General features: G+C 40.3%; 1 pseudogene; it reads right to left on the bottom strand.

Annotated features, from left to right (window-relative positions):
• Positions 1-11588: 11588 nt before the first annotated feature.
• Positions 11589-13120, bottom strand: LOC119532745 (annotated as a pseudogene).
• Between the last annotated feature and the right edge of the window lie 90 nt (positions 13121-13210).

Here is a 13210-nt window from a genome sequence, read left to right as displayed (position 1 = left end):
TTCTAGGAAATAACAATTAATAATAGTTTGGTGCTTAGCACAAACACATTTTTGTAAATCAAACCAGTCTATGTAACCACTTCCTGGTGCTTTGTAACTTTACAGTATACTGTGGACCTCTTTCCATATCCACATATATAGATCTATTTTCTTCTTGTTATTGGCTGCATGGTATTCCACTGTATGGATGTGCGATAGTATATTTAATAAAATCCTCCATTGATGTACACTTAGGTTAGTTCCACTTTTTTATTTTGAGTGAACTTTTTTTTTTAGTGTATACGAGGTGCTGGGCAGAAGCTAAGTATCTCTAGGAATTATTTCTTTTAGTCTTCATAGTGGTTAGTATTGATATCTCCATCTTTATGGGTAAGAAAACCAGGCCCTAAAGGTGTTAAACGCTTTGCATAAAGTTGCACAGATAATAAGTAGCAGATCTGGAATACAAATTTAGACCAACTCCAGAGTTTGAGCCCTTAACCACTGTATTTGTACTCGTTTGTCATTATTATAAAAAAAACACTGCCTAAATATCTCTATGTGTAGCTTTGTGCTGTTGGCTAATTATTTCATTGTGCAGCAAACATTTATTGAGTGTCTGATATCTGCAAAGCCCTCCTCTAGGCACTGGGATTTAATGCGGAATGAGCCTTAGCTAACTCCTCCAGAACAGTTACGGGGGGATCAATGTATCTTTCTTGAATTTATCTAGATCCTTCTTGAGATTATTATTATATTTTCATCCTTTCTTGTCTTGGAAATAACAAACACTAAGGGGAAAGGCCTGTCCTGACTTACCTATCCTTTGTCCCAGGGGCTTGGATCTTGTTGAGGGGCCTGCCTGCACCTGTGCATGGATGGATTAGGATGGTCTGACTTGTGCTTGTGCATTTACGGATTAGGATCGTCTTCCAGGATGCTGAGAGTGCAGTGGCCCATGCCAGGAGCTCTTCTCTCTAGGAATCTTACACATTCTTTTGTCTCCTTCTCTCAAGTGCAGTCCCCTGTGGCTCCGTGTCACTCTGATGGCTGTACGTTACCTGGAGTCCTTCTCTCTGTGGTCCTAGATGGAATGTTTTCCCTGTGTACTTTTCACTTTATATCCGGGCAGAAAAGTTTGGTTGAAGGGATCTTTGAGCCATTCATCCATCCATTCATTCACTGAACATGGAAATGTCCCTACTCTGTCCCAAGCCCCAGCAAGGCATGGAGACACAAAATTAATGAGATATAGTCTCTCCTCTCAAGGAGATACAGTATAGAGGAAGAAAGACGACAGGTATAAAACCAACTTCAACACAACCTGCTCATTTTACCAGGTGGGGCACTGCGGACCAGAGGGCTGTGGCATGTGTCTCTCTAGTCCTGTGCGCAATTAATAGAGACATACACGCAAGTAGTTTCAGCCACAAGTCCCAAGGAATCCTATTAAAGATACTCTTTTAGAAAGAGAAGGAACCATACATTTCTTCCTTTCATTTCTTATGTCTGAGTCACTCTTCAGTTCAAGACAAAAAATACCCCTTAGGCCAGAGTGACCCAACTTGAAAAATTGCTTTTGATATAGGATGCTGTCAGAGGATTCAGAAATTAAAAACACATTTTAGCAACTAGTTCCCCTTTTTCCATGTGGTTATTACCCTCTCAAAGTTCCCCAGTGAATTAAATGTATTTTATCCAGATGGAAATTCTGTGGCCTTTCCTCCAGGAGGTTAGCTTTCCTTAGCATGGTGTTGGGCACATAATATCTCAACAAGTGCTTGCTGAATGAGAAAAAATAAAGAGAGAGAGAAATGAAGACAAAGGAAGAAAGAAAGAAAGGAGACAGGGAGAAAGAAAGATCAGAGTCGGGGGAGGGAAGGAAGGAGGGAAGGAGGGAAGGAAGGAAGGAAGGAAAGAAGGAAGGGGAGTGATCTTGCTCTCTAGCACACAATTTGGAAGCTTTTCAAACTTCCTTAAAAGGAAGGAACTATCCATTTCTTTGCAGTTCAGCACTAGCCTTTTTGCTCTGCATTTTCTATATAGATCATAGCTCAGCCATGGTCAAAACATATACTGAGTAACTTCGATGATGAGTCAGTTGTTATCTCTCTTTGGGGCACAGTCTCCTCATGTGTAAAATTCTCTGTAAGATATACTTAAAGAGCAAACATCAATATGTTTTGTGGGGGATTGCGGTGAGCCGCCATGGTGTAGGAGAGCAGTTTCCTGGGGAAAAGCAGAGCCTTTGGATTTTTCTGTGTGAAACTGAAAGCCACTGACCCTGTTAGCTTAGCCATGCTGTGAAGCCTTTGTTATGCTTCCCCGGGGAGCCTCTGGAGGAAACCCACAGGCAGGTCTGCGGAGGATGAGCCCAGTTTAATATTCCACTAGGCACAGAGAAAATCTGGCAAGGGTTTGGCAAGTGCTCATGGAGCCTGGGGCAAAATAAGAGAAAGCGCATTTAGTTATGACCTTTCCAAGGCAGCTGGAATGAAGGAATGGCATGGGCTGGCCCCAAGCTCTGCTGACATTTGGTTCCATTGGGAGCAATAGCTGGTTCCGATGTCCTGAGCACAATTACTGAAGCTAAGCTGAACCATGTGACCACGGCACTGTGTTTTCAATTATTCTCTCTCTTCTCCCTCTTTCTCTCTCTCCCTCTGCCAGGCCTGGAGGGAAAACAGCCTTCCACAGAAGTCCAATTCTGGCTTCACCACCACAGTCATTGAGCAATTGTTCTCTTTCTTCTTAACATTTTCCATAAGGACAAGCATCATTTTGAAAATTGTCTTTGCTCTTGACCTAAGGGTTAACACCTTGTCCCCTGTGAATAGCCAACCTCTCATCCCATGGCTTCTGTCATTCCCACGGGAGATGCAAGTCTACAGAAGTGACAGTTCCCCCTGGAAAGGCTTATTTTTTAAAAATGGACAGTAATTATCAGACTCTCCTGCAAATGGTTCCCTGGGACCAGTACAGTTTCCACTGAGGAATTTGATCCCTCTGTTCTCCCAAATCCTACATGCATCCAACTTTTCCACTACTGAGTTAAGGCCACAGCCTTGCATCTGGCCCCAAAAGACCCCAAATGTTTGTCTCCTGAAAATGCCCAGTGAGTGACCTCAACATTGTTGTGATAGTTATTGTGAATTGGGAGAGGATGTGGAGGAGAAAGGGAATTGGATTTGCAGTCAAAGAATCCATCCTGACCCTGGCATGCTCAGAGAACCAAGAAAACAAGAGGCTGTTATATCAGAGCCAGGAACCAGGGGGCAGCAGGGAAGGTTTAGGACTTGGGGTGGAAGTGGGGGTGTCACTGGCTCCTCTCCTAGGCTAAAGGGTGGGATAAAAGAGTGTTTCAAAATCCTCTTGGTTCTTGGATGTCACTGTTTTCCATGTTATGTTCCAGAAGAATCAGAGAGAAGTGCCACTATTCCAGGAGAAGTTTTTAAGCAAAAAGAGTAATCTATTGGTTTACATAACTGAAAAGATAGATGTGGCTTTAGGCATGGTTGGATCTAGGCACTTCATGATATCAGCTGGATTCAGTCGCTCTCACTTTTTCTCTCTCCTCCCCTCCCTTTGCCTCTTTTTCTTTCTCTCCACTTCTCTCTCCACCTCTATGAGTTCTAAATCTTCTGTGTTGGATTCATTCTCAGGCAGCCCTCTCCATACAACGGTCCTCAACAGTTCCAGATTCATATTCTCCCAGTTTAGCATCAGTAAAGGTCCAGAGGAATTTTAATATAAAACCTTGATTCTCTCTCAGTTTTTCAAGTGCCTAATGGACCAGTGCTGGCTGCAACCAACATGGGCACACACTTGCACATGCATGGACACACATATACATACATGCAAATGCACACCCACTCACACACATGCACTATCCACATGCACACCCACTTACACATGCACATGCACCCTTCCATATGCACACTCACTTAAATGCACACACACACACACCCCATCCACATGCACACCCACTTACCATGCACACACATATCCCTCTCCATAAGTCCCAGCTGATCTATGAGGAGTCTTGATGAGGGTGATCATAATGAAAAGAGTTTTGGTTATATTAAATATTTATAGTAACATTGGTGTTAAGAGTTACCAGTTCTGGGAAGTTGAATGGATAAAATGCAAGGGAAATTTTGTGTTGGGGGATGGTGGCAGAAAGGAGAGCAGTCGAAGGGTGACATCTGGAAGTAAAGGTGAGAAATGATAGGAAAAAAACACCTCTAAGAGCTTGCACTCTATGAATTTCTCAGACAATAGATCTGAACATCAATATACTATTAACAAATCTTCTCAAAATGAAGCAGGTTTTAACCAAGCGGATCATGTGCTCTGGACCTTAGGCTAGTGACTTTGGTGCGTGTAAGAATGCAGGCCTGATAAATAGTTTCAATGGTTTTGGGGGGAAGGAAGCAGACTCTGTGGGTTGAGGTTCAAAGAGGAGGTGAACATGAAGAGAGAAAGAGCAACGTGTAGAACTATGGTGAAAAAGATATGAAGGAGGCAGGCATCCAAATTGGAAAGGAAGAAGTAAACTTTCCATATTTGCAGATGACATGATCCTATATTCAGAAAATTCTGAAAAATCCACAACCAAGCTCCTAGAGCTAATAAATGAATTCAGCAAAGTGGTAGGGTACAAGGTCAACACCCCCAATTCAGTAGGGTTTCTATACATAAGCAATTAACAATCAGAAGAAAAAATGAGGAAAAACTTCTGTTTACAATAACAACTAAAATAATCAAGTATCTAGGAATAAATTTAACCTGGACATAAAGGACTTATACACAAAAAACTACAAAGAATTCCTAAAAGAAATCAAAGAAGACCTAAATGAATGGAAGGACATTCTGTGCTCATGGATTGGAAGAATAATGTTGTTAAGATGTCAATTTTACCCAAAGCAATTTATAGATTTAATGCAATCCCAGTCAAAATTCCAACAACCTCCCTTACAGAAAATGGAAAATCCAACCATCAAATTTATATGGCAGCGTAAGGGGCCCCAAGTACCCACAGCCATTTTGAAAAAGAAGAATGAAGCTGGAGGACTCATGCTTCCTAATCTGAAAACTTATTATAAAGTCACAGCAATTGAAACAGCATGGTTTCTTAGACTTTACACCCAAAACATGAGCAATTAAAGAAAAAATAAATAAATGAAGCCTCATCAAAAGTAAAAACATTTGTACCTCAAAGGAATTTGTTTTGAAAGTAAAACTATACAATGGGAGAAAATATTTGGAACCCACATATACAATAAAGGATTAATATTCAGAATATCTAAAGAAATCCTTCAACTTAGTAACAAAAAGACAAACAACCCAATTAAAAATTGGGCAAAAAGCTCAAGACATCTCTCCAAAGAAGAAATAAAAACTGGCCCAAGCACATGAAAAGATGTTCAACATCATTAGCCATTAGGGAAATGCAAATCAAAACCACAATGAAATACCATTTTGCACTCACATGAATGGATACTACTAAAAAAAAAACAAAACAGAAAATTGCAAGTGTTGGAGAGAATGTGGAGAAATAGGAACACTCACTCATTGCTGGTGGGAATGTGAAATGGTGCTGCTACTGTGGAAGACAGTTTGGCAGTTCCTCAGAGAGTTAGGTATAGAATTACCACATGACCTGGCAATCCCACTACTAGGTAATTATCCCTAAAATTGAAAGCAGGAACTCAAGCAGATATTTGCACACTGATTTTCACAGTGGCGTTATTCACAATTGCCGAAAGATGGAAGCAACCAGTGTCCATCAACCAATGATTGGATCAATGAAATATAGTATATACATACAATGGAATATTATTCATCCATAAAAAGGAATGAAATCCTGATACGTATGACAACATGGATGAACCTTGAAGACATCATGCTGAGTGAAATAAGTCAGACACAAAAGGGCAAATATTGTATGATCTCACTGCTTTGGAAGAATTAGACTGAGTGTGCCGGTTTGAATGTATTATGTCCCCCAGAAAAAGCCATATTCTTTGATGCAATCTTGTGGGGCAGACGTAATAGTGGGGATTAAGTTGGAAAGTTTGAATTAAGTTGTTTGCATGGAGATGTGTCCCACCCAGCTGTGGGTGGTGACTCTGGTGGGATACTCCCATGGAGGCGTGGCCCCACCCATTCAGGGTGGGCCTTGATCAGTGGAGCCATATAAACGTGCTGACTCAAAGAGACTGAACAGAGTGCAGATGTGAGTGACGTTTTGAAGAAGAGCAAGCTTGCTAGAGAGGAATGTCCTGGGAGAAAGCCATTTTGAAACCAGAACTTTGGAGCAGACGCCAGCCACGTGCCTTCCCAGCTAACAGAGGTTTTCCGGATGCCATTGGCCATCCTCCAGTGAAGGTACCCGATTACTGATGTGTTACTTTGGATACTTTATGGCCTTAAGACTGTAACTGTATAGCCAAATAAACACCCTTTTTATGAAAGCCAATCCATCTCTGGTGTTTTGCATTCCGCAGCATTAGCAAACTAAGACACTGAGCAAACTCGTAGAGTCAGAATCTAGAATATAGGCTACCAGGGGATGGGGTGGGATTAGAGAATAGGGAGATGTTCTAGTTTGCTAATGCTGCAGAATGCAAAACACCAGAGATGGATAGGCTTTTATAAAATGGGGGTTTATTTCACTACACAGTTACAGTCTTAAGGCCACAAAACGTCCAAGGTAACACATCAGTAATCAGGTACCTTCACTGGAGATGGCCAATGGCGTCCGGAAAACCTCTGTTAGCTGGGAAGGCACATGGCTGGCGTCTGCTCCAAAGTTCTGGTTTCAAAATGGCTTTCTCCTGGGATGTTCCTCTCTAGCAAGCTTGCTCCTCTTAAAAACGTCACTCATAGCTGCACTCCGTTCAGTCTCTTTGAGTCAGCATGTTTTATATGGCTCCATTGATCAAGGTCCACCCTGAATGGGTGGGGCCACGCCTCCATGGGAGTATCCCACCAAAGTCATCACCCACAGCTGGGTGGGGCACATTCCAGGCAAATCTAACCAGCACCAAAACGTCTGTCCCACAAGACCACAAAGATAATGGCATTTGGGGGACACAATACATTCAAACTGGCACAGAAGATAAGACTTTAAATGTACAGTTTCTATTTGGGATGATGGAAAAGTTTTGGAACTGCCTGATGGTGATGATAGCACAATATTGTAAATGTAATTAGCAGCACTGAATTATATATTTGAATGTGTTTAAAAGAGGAAATTTTAGGTCACATATATGTTACTAGAATAAAAATTTTAAAAATCCATGGGACTGTACAACACAGTGAACCCTAAGTTAAATCATGGACTATAGTTAATAGTACAATTGTAACAATGTGCTTTCATCAATTGTAGCAAATGTGCCACACCAATGAAAGGTGCTAATAATAAGGTGGGATATAGAAAACTTCTACTGTATGTGTGACTTTTCTGTAAATCCACAACTTCTCTAAGTAAAAAAAATATATATATATATATATATATATATATATATATATATATATATATGAAGGAAGCCTGCCCTGTGCAAGATGGTGAAGTATGACATTTCAGGGCTCCTTCCCACCATAGAAACTTTGAACAATCTGCATGAACTGGCAGAAATATCTTTCTAAAAGCTCCAGAAAACAGTTAAAGGAGTGCAGTAAGAGGGCTAGCACCGAATCAAGAAAAAGATTACCTAAAAGTGGTAGAATCTCCTGACGTCCTGGCTGGCACCTCCACTGCCCCCACCATGTTGGCACAGAGCCAGCCATGCTCCCAGTACAGATCCCTACTCCCAGTTCCAGAGGAAGCAGAGTAACCTTCACACATATACTGGGAGCATGCACATCTGTCTTAATCTGATGTTAGCCTGTGGGACTTCCCATCTCAGAATTTGCCCTGTGTGTAGAAGGCAGTTCACAAGACTCTCCTATAGAATGTTGTGGGAGAGCAGTCAAGTAGCTGCTTGGGCAAGGGATTGCTGGCTATAGGACACATAATGCAGTGCCCTGGACTGTGAGGAAACTATTTCCTAAGGAAGAGGGGACATTCAGAACCGTGTAAACAGCAGAATTCCTAGGGCCACATGCAGGAGACAAGAAGCATGCATAGCAAGGATCAGGGTGGTCCCTACAAATTGGCCTGGAGCTAGTCTCCAAAGTCATTGTGTGGTTAAGCCATGAAGGAGAGCACTTGCACAGGTCAATCTACAAAGACTGGGAAAAGGAGCTTGTTTTCTTCTTCTTCTCTTCTTCTCCTTCTCCTTCTTCCTTTGTTAGTTCCTGTTATTCAAGGAAAGCTCTGTCATAACACCAGCCAGAGATGAGCTTAAGGAGCAGATGCCTCAGAGTCTAAATTCCACTGATAGCATACTAAAATATCAAATGTCCATGTTTTAACAAAAGATTACAAAACATTCAAAAAAACCAGGAAGCAATGACCTAAACAAAGAAGAACATTCAAGCATTAGAAACCATCAATGAGGACGATCAGACCTGGGACATTCCAGACAAAGACTTTTTAAAAATGGTCCTAAATATGCTCAAAGAGCTAAAAGGAAATATGGACAAAGAACTAAAGGAAATCAGGAAAACCATAGATGAACACAAAGAGAATATCAATAGAGAGATGGAAATTATGAAAAAAAAAAACAAACAGAGCTGAAGACCACAGTAAAAAATATTAAAAATTTCCTAGAAGAGTTCAACAACAGATAGGAGCTGCCAGAAGAAAGAATCAGTGACCTTGAAAATAAGACAATTGAAATCATCCAGTCTGAGAAACAGAATGAAGAAAGGTGACTAGTGCCTGAGGAACCTGTGGGACACAATCAAGTGTACCAATATACACATGTGGGAGTCCCAGAAGGAGAAGAAAAAGAGAAAGGGGCAGAGAGAATATTCAAAGATATAATGGCTGAAAACTCCCAAATTTAACAAAGACATGAATATGCACATCCAAGATGCTCAATGAACTCCAAAGAGGATAAATCCAAATAGGACCACTCTGTGTGTGCCAGTTTGGATGTATTATGTCCCCCAAAAGCCATGTTCTTTAATGCAATCTTGTGAGGGCAGACATTAATCTTTTGACTGAGTATTTCCGTGGAGATGTGACTCAATCAAATGTGGGCGAGACCATTGACTAAATTATTTCCATGGAGATGTGAACTCTGCCCATTCAAGGTGGGTCTTAATTTAATCACTGGAGTCCTATAAGAGAGCTCACAGACAGAAGGAGAGGAGCAACAGCTGAGAGGGACATTTTGGAGAGCAGCTGAGAGAGAACTTTGGACAGATGATTGAGAGCAGACAGAGATGTTTGCTGATACTTAGAGATGCTTGAAGATGCAGACAGAAGGACATTTAGAGAGAAACACCCTGGGAGAAAGTAGCAAGGATACACAGGAGCTGAGAGGAGCCCAGAGACATTTTGGAGAAAGCCATTTGAAACACAACCCAGGAGCAAGGACCAGCAGATGCCAGCCACATGTCATCCCAGCTGACAGGTGTTCTGGACGCCATTGGCCATTCTTCAGTGAAGGTATCCTCTTGTTGATGCCTTAGTTTGAACACTTTTATGGCCTTAGAACTTTAAATTTGTAACTGAATGAATCCCCTTTATAAAAGCCAATCCATTTCTGGTATTTTGCATAATGGCAGCATTAGCAAACTGGAACACTGTGCCATGCTATAATCAAACTGCCAAAAGCCAAAGATAAAGAGAGAATTCTGAAAGCTGCAAGAGAGAAGCAACATGTCATCTAAAGGGAGCCTCAATTAAGATTAAGTGATTTATTATCAGGAACCATGAAGGCAAGAAGGCAATGGGAAGATATATTTAAAGTGCTGAAAGCAAAATTTGCCAACCAAGAATTTTGTGTCTGGCAAAACTGTCTTTCAAAAATAAGGAAGGAGCATTCCTAGATAAACAAAAAATGAGAGACTTTGTTACCACTAGACCAGCCCCACAAGAAATGCTAAAGAGAGTTCTGCAGGTTGAAAGAAAGGACACTAGACAATTGACTGAAAATCTCCAGTAAAGATAATGACATGGGTAAATATAAATACCAATACTATTTTATTTTTGATTTGTAACTCCACTTTTTAATTCCTACAGGATTTAAAAGGCAAATTCATAAAATGTAATGATAAACTAATGGTTCAGGACTCATAATGTATAATTATATAATTTGTGACAAGACATATAAAGTGGGATGGAGGGATATAGGAACATAGTTTATGTATGCTACTGAGGTTGTTTAGTGGGTATCAAAGCAAATGAAATTGTTACAGATTTAGGAAGTTAAATTTAAGTCCCCTGGTAACCACAAAGAAAATATCAGGGAAAAAGCAAACTCATAGAGACAGAAAGTAGAGTACAGGTTACCGGGGGTAAGGGCAGGGGCAATGGAGAGTTAGTGCAAAATGAGTGTAGAGTTTCTGTTTGGGGTGAAAGGAAACATGGATGGTCGTGTGGGTTTTGCAACATTGTGAATGTGATTAATGCCTCTGAATGGTACGCTTGGGAGGAGTTGGGATGGGAAGATTTACATTGTATGCGTGTTTCCACAATTAAAAGAAAAGAGAAGCTAAGGAGATAATGACAATTAAATGCAATACATGATATTGGATGGGATTTAAGAATGGAGGGGAAAATGCTCAAGAGTACATTTTTGGGGCATACAGAAAATAGAAATATAGAATGTAAGCTTTTTATCATTAAATTTCTTGAACTTGATGGCTGCACTTAAGGTGATTACATAAGTGAATACCATTGTTAGTAGGGAATGTACATGGAAGTATCATATGCTCATGGAGTCTGATGTGTGCAACCTGCTCTCAAATGTTCAGAAGATAGACAGATAGATAGATAGATAGATAGATAGATAGATAGATAGAATGATATGGTTAATGTGGCAAAATGTCAAAACTGATGGATCTGGGAATCTGGGATGGGTGGTATGTTGGGGTTCTCTGAATGGGGTTTATCTTATTTTTGCAATTGTCCTGTAAGTTTGAAAGTATTTCAAAATAAAAAGTTAAAGAAAAAAAGAGAAGATCTTAAGGAGATGAAAGAGAGGCAGGTAACAAAGGGATAGATATGGAGTTGATACATAGTTTTATTTTTTTAACTTTCAACAATTTTTATTATGCAAAGGTTTGTCACATCATTGGATATTGTTCTTGGTACACAATTACTCTTACTCTTCTTAGAAAGTCTGCGTTTTCTCATCTAGTGATGGCAAGCACTAAAATCCTGATTTTAACAGAATTAGTAAAAATGCCTCATTGATTTAAGTTGAACGCAGGACACCAGTACATGGCTCTCCGTACCCCGTATCAGGAATGTGCAAATGTCTTTTTATTCAAAAATACAAAATAAGTTATCTGTGGGCATGGACAATGACAGCAGTAAGCCATAATATTCTGTCAACAGAAACCAGAAACGGATGGTTAAAGTGATTTTCTTACATCAGCCAGCCTTTTCTTCTGTCATTTTCTTCAATTGACTTTCTTAAGTTATTTGTGAGAAACACTGCCTTGGGCTTCCCATCACAGTTCATTAATTATGGTAAAGCCCTATTCTAGGAATTAGAACCTCCCATACCACCCATTTCATGCATTCTTCCTATTGCAGAGTCCTTCTCTTCTTTAGGAATTTCTGTGACTACAACTTCTGTGTGGTTAAGCACCATTCAATAAAGCAGTTCTTACAACCTTATTTGGATCAGTGATTCTTTTTCCCTCAATATTCACAAAATCTCCAAGCATAGCAGCATAACCAACTTCTGCAGAACTTTGCATAATTTTCTCAACTATCAATGATCCTTCAACACTTGCATTCTTAGCAATGATCATTGAAGGAATTTTGAGTTTTCTTTTAATAGTTTCCATACCAATTTTTTGATCTTCCTTAGCTGGAGTTAGTGAATCCAAGGCTGGAATGCATCAAAGCAGAGCACAACCACTTCCCAGAACAATGCCTTCTTCAACAGTGGCTCGTGTAGCATTGAGTGCATCTGCAACTCTGTCTTTTCATGCACTTCCATATCAATTGTTCCACCAACCTTCAGCCAGCTATTCCATCTGAAAGTTCTGCTGGATGTTCATTTGGTTTTTCCTTTTCATATTCACTAATTGTGACATCTAACTGCTCAATGATTTCTTGAATATGTTTTTCAATTTGAGTCTTGCCACCTTTTCCTCTAAAGAGCAGAGCATCATCCTTGGTCACAATGACCTCTCCAACTTTTTTAAATCATGAGGCTGGACATCGTCAAGGTTTAGAGTCAACCCCTCTTCTCCAAACACTGCTCCAACAGTAGCAACAGCCATGTCTTTAAGCTGGTTCTTTCTATTGTCACCAAAACCTGGAGCTGTGACTGCTACAACCTGAAGACCAACTTTCAGCCTCTTCAAAACAAGTATACTTAGAGTTTCTCCGTCAACATCTTCAGCAATTACTACCAAGGGCTTATGGTGAGCATTGGCAATTTCAAGAGCAGGTATAATGGATCGGACACTAGAAATTTTCTTTTCACTCAACAGAACATAGGAATTCTGGAATTCATATTTCTGACCTTTTGATGTATTAATAAAATATGGAGAAATATAACCTTGATGAAACTTCATGCCTTCAATAATTTCTAATTCATCATTCAATGTTTTTCCATTCTTTACTGTGATGACACCCTTTCTTCCAACCTGTTTCATTGCATCAGGAATGATGTGGCCAATTTCTTTGTCTCTGTTTGCAGAAACTGTAGCAACCTGAGCAATTTCTTCAGGGGCGTCACAGGTTTAGACTGCTTCTTAAGTTCAGCAATTACAGCATCAATAGCTAACACCTCACCTCTCCTGATTTCCACTGGATTAGTGCCTTTGCTAATCTTCTTGAACCTTCTTTGGCAATAGAGCATGCCAGTGCAGTAGCAGTGATGGCGCCATCGCCAGCCTCTTCATTTGTGTTATTGGCAGTATCCTGAACAAGTTTAGCACCAATATTTTTATATTTATCCTTCAAGTCAATTGGCTTTGCAATGGTCACACCATCTTTTGTTACTTTGGGACTTCCCCACCTCTGCTCAATATTCACTGTTCTTCCTTTTGGCCCCATAGTAATGCTCCAGCAACACCTAAAAGGTCTACACCTTGAAGTATTAAGGCTCAGGCATCTGCACCAAATTTTCATCTTTGGCATAAGCCT

The sequence above is a fragment of the Choloepus didactylus genome, chromosome 4, assembly GCF_015220235.1.
Source record: "Choloepus didactylus isolate mChoDid1 chromosome 4, mChoDid1.pri, whole genome shotgun sequence".
Classification (NCBI taxonomy): Eukaryota; Metazoa; Chordata; class Mammalia; order Pilosa; family Megalonychidae; genus Choloepus; species Choloepus didactylus.
The sequence above is the reverse complement of the archived record's forward strand: the minus strand, read 5'-3'. Positions and strand labels throughout refer to the sequence as shown.